The sequence below is a fragment of the Pinus tabuliformis genome, chromosome Q (genome assembly GCF_031772625.1).
Source record: "Pinus tabuliformis cultivar Carrire ecotype Pingquan chromosome Q, CPIR1, whole genome shotgun sequence".
NCBI lineage: Eukaryota > Viridiplantae > Streptophyta > Pinopsida > Pinales > Pinaceae > Pinus > Pinus tabuliformis.
This window is the reverse complement of record NC_142296.1, coordinates 374,250,557-374,258,064: the sequence shown is the minus strand read 5'-3', so window position 1 is coordinate 374,258,064 and position 7,508 is coordinate 374,250,557.

The window sequence follows — 7,508 nt, the reverse complement described above, 5'->3', positions numbered from 1 at the left end:
CATTGATTCAGATAGAGACCCTGACGCCCCATGAAATACGAGTCGTTTTTGAAAATGAGATTCATGTCTTCTGCTGCTTCAAATACGAATACGAAGAAGCCTTTGCCGACGAAGTGGCTTTTTATTCCTTCTTTGACCAGGGATCGCTAGTTCCTTTGCACCCAGTATTCTACCACTTTAGGCAATGTCCATAAGCTTGTGAACTGGCCAATAAGCCCTCGTTCAGCTAGGATTAGTGCCACTTTGCAAGGTTCTTCAATTAGCACAGCAACTGTGGGGATGGATTCCATATTTTTTAACAAATTTCTGCTGGTTTTCGATTGTTGGTCATTTATTTCTTGCTGCAACCAGGTCATGGAAAGCAGCTAGCCGAGGTTGCAAATATGTTTCCTTTTCACGGCCCCCTCCTAGGGCCATGGCTCTGGAGGTACGCGCAGTCTCAAAGGTGGTTGTGGCTCTTTGCACGCTCCCCGAGCTTCCTCACCGGCCTCGGAGGTTGCACCAGGCTCCCGCTATCTGGATCCTCTCGTGCAGGTTGCACCAGGCTCCGAAGCTTGAATCCTAATCCAACATTTTGTTCATTTTCATTAAACGTTTTAATAACAACGAAAGAGTCTCCTCTTATATTGATAATTACTTATGATATTCTTGTAGTATTATTATCTTCTCTTTGTGTTCTTATTTTATCTTTGTTTCATAATCAATCATCAAATCAAAAACATGAAGATCAACGACACTAGATGTAGGCACTCATCCAGGGCTAAAACCCCTCTCTAGGGGAGAACCCAACCAAACTCTTCCACTAATAAAATTGAGATAGACCAAGACCTCAGACCTTAGCAAAAGACCTTCATCCTCCACCAAGTAAGCCTTCTAATATGATTTAGCAAACTCCAATAGTCTCTTCTTATCTAGCAGCTTCAGCCCAACAATAATCCAAAATTTTGACCCAGCTACTCCAGAATTTCAGCCCAGCTACAGTACTTTAATTTTGGCCCTTGCAACAACCCAATAAATTTGCATGTGTGAGACAAGGAGAGAGAAAATTTGACTTCATTTGCTTGACAAATAGTTCCTTCTCCTTCGCTAAGGTTTCCTTCTGCTTCCTTAAATTTTGCACCCTTTTCTGCCTCCAGCAAATGCAGATTGAACTTGTTGTGTATGTGCTCCAAATGAGGTTGAGTTGCTGCCTTTATATAGTGAATATGTGAGGTTGAATTCCCTTGATGAGGTCGACTTGTCCTTCTTGAGGTTGACTTGGTGGAGGAGACCTAAAAGACCTACTTTACATTAAAATAATTTTCTTTCTTGATAGATGAAGCCCAAGAAGGGTCTTTTACATATTCACAAAGAAAAAAAATCTTGACATAAACCCTAGAATCCTACAATGGAGGCTTTGACCTAAAAACAATGACCCAAGCATGAAAACCATGCTTTAATAAGTCAATTTCTTTTTATAATCATTTTTTTTCTTTCTTTTGACAAATACATTAATACATCATGACTCAAATACAATTATGAAGGCTGACACTAGTTACATTCTTCAACACTCCCTCTTGACTAGGGAGGTATTCATAATTACATATATACAGAGGTACATGGAAGATCTCAAAATGATATACTCTATGAAGAGTCGCAACACACATAATGCTACAGATTAGATACTTGACCAAGGACCTCTAATCGGGTGGGACTAAAGTGTACTCAAGCTTTATCGACTTTAGGTACCATTAGGATTTTAAGCTCTAACACCAACCTAGGGATCTAGGTGCATATCCAAGGTTCGAGCTCCAAGACCAATGCCACCCTCCCTACTTTTAGATCTAGACATCAATGCATAGGCCGACTAGATGTCCTCCCAAACATCTTGTTGCCATAAGATGCTTCATCTATCCTTATCAATTAAATCAAATAGCTATCCTTTAATCCAAGCATGCTTCAAATGTTCAATCTTTTTACGGAGAGATCCAGCACAATCATAACCCCAATCGGTAATAAACTTTCAAATATACATACAAGTAATTACAAACCTTTAGGGTCCTCAATCATTCTGATGCTACTTATATCATCATCAAGTTATCCTGGTAAAACTTGTCGGAATATTTTCTTCTTTCATTTCTTCAGTAGAACCAAATACAACCTCAATACTTCTCAAAACTTTTGTTTGCAACTTCATGAATTATGAACATATATCTGAAGTAATTTTATTCATTCTTTTCTTAAGGTATTTTCTATGACTATCATCATATGCCCTCCCTCTCAACTGGAGAGAGATACACTTTCTTTCATCCAAGATCCCTCTCAACTTATGAAGATCAACGACTTCATAACATCAGGGAAACTTTATCTTTTCAAGGATTTATTTCTTCCTCATGACATCAAGGTCATATTGATCATCATCATACTTATAGATTCCTTCATAATGCTCATTATCATTATCATATTCAATAACTAATATCTTCAATGTCTTGAAGATTATGTACCTGCAAAACTTTAATAACAAGTACAACCAAATATAAATATATTGAAGCATGAAGTCAACCATTTCAAAATCACGTCAAAACATTCAAGATTTAGATATCAAATATATAAACCTATTTAGGTTCATAATTAGCTAGGGTCACATATTTTTACATAAATGACTTCAACTTCTTGCTAGTGTTTTGTCATAAACCCTAGACTCCATATTTAAGACACAAAGCCTTAGATATTAGCAACTCAATCAAGATATCAATTCAATCATAGTATTATACATCTAAGGTTTCAACAATGTGATTTTAGAATTACATGTCAAACTCTACTAGGGTTTGTTGCAAACCCTAGATTTCATCATCAAAGATAAATCATATCAACAATCGAAAATCATCATGTCCTAGAATATCAATCTCTACTAGGGTTTTGTTACAAACCCTATATTTCACAAACTAAAACATGAGTGTCAACAATTAATATACTTTCATATACATATCTAGGATGCGCTAGCATCAATATCTACTAAGTAAACCCAAGATCAATACATCGAACAATTTTGACCAGGCTAGGGTTTTGATCAAACATATGAATATACACCTAGTGTTTCATTCATGTGATCTTACTATAATTATTACAATGGTTTTATTTATAAACCCTTATTCACCAAACCCTAACAATCTAGGGTTTCATTATATAACTTAGACATTAACAATAAACCCTAAAGGACTGGGGTTTTTATCACAAGATTATCAAAACCATAAACTTCAAAATAATAAGATTTCTAGACTTTATCAACAACCCTTAAGTACTAGGGTTTCATAATTAACATTAACATACCCTTAGCATCAAGAGGTTAGTGTTTTTCAGTGAACCCTAAGGGTTAGGGCTTCACAAGAATGACAAGAGAGATAATATAATGAAGGTAGATTCAATATAATGACTAATCACCCTAACAAGAATCTTTATGATTCAAAACCATAGACATAAATATGTCATTAATGTAAAGAAAAATTCAAAAGAGAATGATCATACCTTTTCTATGAAGATAACCTTCTAATAAAACTTGTAGCCTAAGACATACCTTGAGTTTTTCTTTAACAAACCTTGTAGGACTTCAGTTCTCAAAGGGATTCCTTTGCAAAAAGGCTTCTTTCATGATTCAAGGCTTTCCTTTGAAGTCTTCTCCATAATATTTGTGTATTCTGCAAGCTTTCTTACCAAAGAAAATATTACGAGTACACAATACAAATAAATCTCGATGTGAGGAGGAAAATAAACATGAAAGATGAAATAAAGAACAACATAATGATGTTTTGTTAAAATGTTGAAGGCTCCCTCTTAATCTTGTTTTCCTGAGGAATACCTACAACTTATCAAAACAACTTCAAGAGTCTTTAACAAAATATATTGAATATATGAATTATGAAAATCAAAACATAAAAGAAAGCATTGCAAAACTTAAAGTAGGATATGCAAGGGATAGTATCCCTAAGAGTCTCTAGCAAATAAGTCTTTGAATTCAAATTCTTCTTGCCTTGTTCTTCTTTGGTGGAGCTTCATCAACAACATTCATATGTTCTCTTTCTCTCTTCTTATTCCTTGGATTTTCAAGACAGTGACTTTTGTAATGACCAGTCTTATGACAATTGTAGTATTCAATCTTAGACTGCTCAACTTTCTTCCTGGGTCCTTTAAACTTCTCGATTACACTATTCTTCTTGTGTTGAGCAGTGTAGGCATTTGAAATGTTTTCAGGATAATGACTTTTGTAATGACCCATCTTATGACAATTGTAGCATTCAATCTTGGATTGGTCAACTTTCTTCCTAGGTCCTTTAAACTTCTCGATTACACCATTATTCTTGTGTTGAGCAGTGTAGGCATTTGAAATGTTTTCTTCTTCATCCTCCTTTTTATCACTTACTAACGAGATACATGCTTCTTCTTGACTGCATGCATTCCACATTTGTTCAAAGGTTTGAGTATCTTTCCAATTTTTTATCCCTGATGCAAAAGAGCTCTAATATTTGGGTAGACCTAGTAATGCAACAATCACGAGTCCTTTCTCTAGTACAATTTCATCTATAGCTTGGAGTTCATCTCTTATCCTATATATTCTTACAAAATATGATGAAACAATATCATCTTTCGTCATCTTAATTGTTCTTAGTTAATTCTTGAGACTAGGTATCTGACCAATATTCTTGATGGTGAACAACTTGGAGAGGGCTTCATACATTTATTGAGCGAAATCTATATTGGATATATATTGGATTAGATTTTCCTTCACTCCATCTACTATGAGATTCAGGGCCAAGATGTCGGTTTCCTTTAATTTCTCATTGCATGCATCATCTGTAGGTTTCTTAACTTTTCCTTGAACAAGAACTAAAACTTTATGCTTAGCGAGAATAAGATATATCCTCTTCTTCCATGCCCCATAGTTAGAGGGTCGTTATAGCTTGTTTTTTGTCTTCATTGAGGTTGTCATAGTATTTATAGACAGAGGGCCTCTCTTCTTATATGATCCTTTCCTTAATGACCTTCTTTTGTTCCTTCCTTCTCAACTCTTCTTTCAATTGACCTTCAAGTTGTCTTTTCCTTCCTGCTTCACCTTCGCTCTGAAACCATGTTAGAAAATGAGAAAGGCAAAAATATTCTCTTATATTGATAATTAATTGTGATATTCTCGTAGTCTTGATATCCTTTCTTTATATTCTTCTTTTATCTTTGTTTCATCAAGGAGTCATCAAATCAAAAACATGAAGATCAATGACACCAGATGTAGGCACCCAGTCGGGGATAAAACCCCTCTCTAGTGGAAAACCTAGTCAAAATCTTCCACTAATCAAATTGAGATAGACGAAGACCTTCCTCCTCCACTAAGTCAGCGTTCCAATATGATTCAACAAACTCTAGTAGTCTCTTCTTGTCCAGAAGCTTTAACCCAACAACAATCCAAAATTTCAACCCAACTACTCTAGAATTTCAGCCCAACTACTCCAGAATTTCGGCCCAGCTACAGTACTGCAATTTCGGCCCTTCCAACAACCCAACAAATTCATACGTGTGAGATAACTACATATAAAAATTGACTTTTTTTGCTTGATAAATAGTTCCTTATCCTTCACTAGGGTTTCCTTCCTCTTCCTTGAATTTCACGCCCTTTTTTTGCCTCCATCAACTGCAGATCAAACTTGTTATGGATGTACTCCAAATGAGGTCGAGTTGTTGCCTTTATATAGTGAATCGGTGAGGTTGAATTCCCTTGATGAGGCTAACTTGTCCTTCTCGAGGCCGACTTGGTGGAGGAGACCTAAAATACCTATTTTACGTTAAAATAATTTTATTTCTTGATAAATGAAGCCCAAGAAGGGTCTTTATCATATTGACAAAGACAAGGACTGTTGACATAAACCCTAGAAGCCTACAATGGAGGCTTTTACCTAAAAACATTGACCCAAGCATGAAACCCATGCTTTAATAAGTCAATTTCCTTTTATAATAAAAATTCTTTTTCTTTCTTTTGACAAATATATTACATCATGACTCAAATACCAATATGAAGACCGACACTAGTTACATTCTTCAACATGGCATTGCTCAGGGATATGGAGAGGGGGTGGTGAAAATTAAGCAGAACTTGAAAGTTTCCCAGGGTAGGTAGAAAAGTTATGTGGACAAGCACACAATTAAGAGATAATTCAAGATTGGGGAACATGTATCTTTAAAAGTGAAAGCAAAGAAGAGCTTAGTGAGATTAGGTAGTTGTGCCAAGTTGGCAGTGAGATATTGCGGGCCATTTGAGATCTTAGAGAGGATTGACCTAGTTGCATATAAGCTTACATTGCTTGCATATATGCATGCTCATGATGTGTTTCATGTTTCTTTGCTTAAAAAGTATGTTCCTAATACTAATCATGTAATTGACTGACATATCATTCAGGTGGAGCCCAAGTCAAACTTCTAGGTCCAGCAAGTGCAAAGTTTGGATAGGAAGGTCAAAGTGCTCTGGAATCGATCCATCGTTATGGTAAAAGTGTAGTGGACCATGCTCGGTCCTGAGGATGCTACCTCTGAGTAGGAAGATGTGACGAGGGAGGAATACCCTCTTCTTTTTTTATTCACACACACACACACACACATGATGCATTGTGAACAATGCATAAAATAAGGGGGGAGCTTAAATGAGACTTCAAGATACAATTAATACAGGGCCATAAGATAGGTAATAAGTCATGATACTTTGGAACAGAGCCATAAGATAGGTAAAGGTCTAGTAGACCTTATACAACCCTGAAGAAATAACATGGGAGTTGGATGATATAGTGCAAGAGGCATACCCACATCTATTTTGAAAATTTTTGTAGAAATTTTTTGTATATAACGGTGATGTGCACCAAGGAAGGCACACAATTTAGGGCCAGGGGAATGTAACACCTTAGTTTTGATCGCCATAGTTGGGCAGTGGATCCCCCGCGTAACAGTTTTGGGGCTTAACGCCCACAATTTTGGGTATTGGTATTGTAAAGGCTCCGTGAAGTGCACGGAGCGTGAGTTGTAATAAGTCAAGTCAAAGGGTAGTCCACCCTAAAAAATTGTAATCTAATATAGAAGGTGTCGGCCTACCCATGGTCCACGGACCATGGGAATGTATAAATAGAGAAAGGCTCTAGGTGTAGAGGAGGTAAGTTTATATTTGATCTGAAGTGTATGGGTTTCTGAAAGTAATATTCGATCTAAGTTTGTAAGTCCGAGTCACGCGTCGTAGTAGTAGAAGAGGCTCTGCAGCTGTGTGTGCAAAGGCCCAGTAGAGTTTGCAGTTGTCTGCGTGGACCCCTGCCGCTGTGTGCGCAGGGTAGGAAGTGGATTATAACTGGAAAAAGCATTAATAAAGATAAGTTGGTCTTGGAATATCGCATATCTGTTGCTCTGTTTCTGTTTATGCATCTGTTTACAATTTATGATTGTGCGCAAGTCTACTTATGTTGAATGGTAAAGGAAAGCATTGGGGCCATTTAAGTTAATCCAAGATT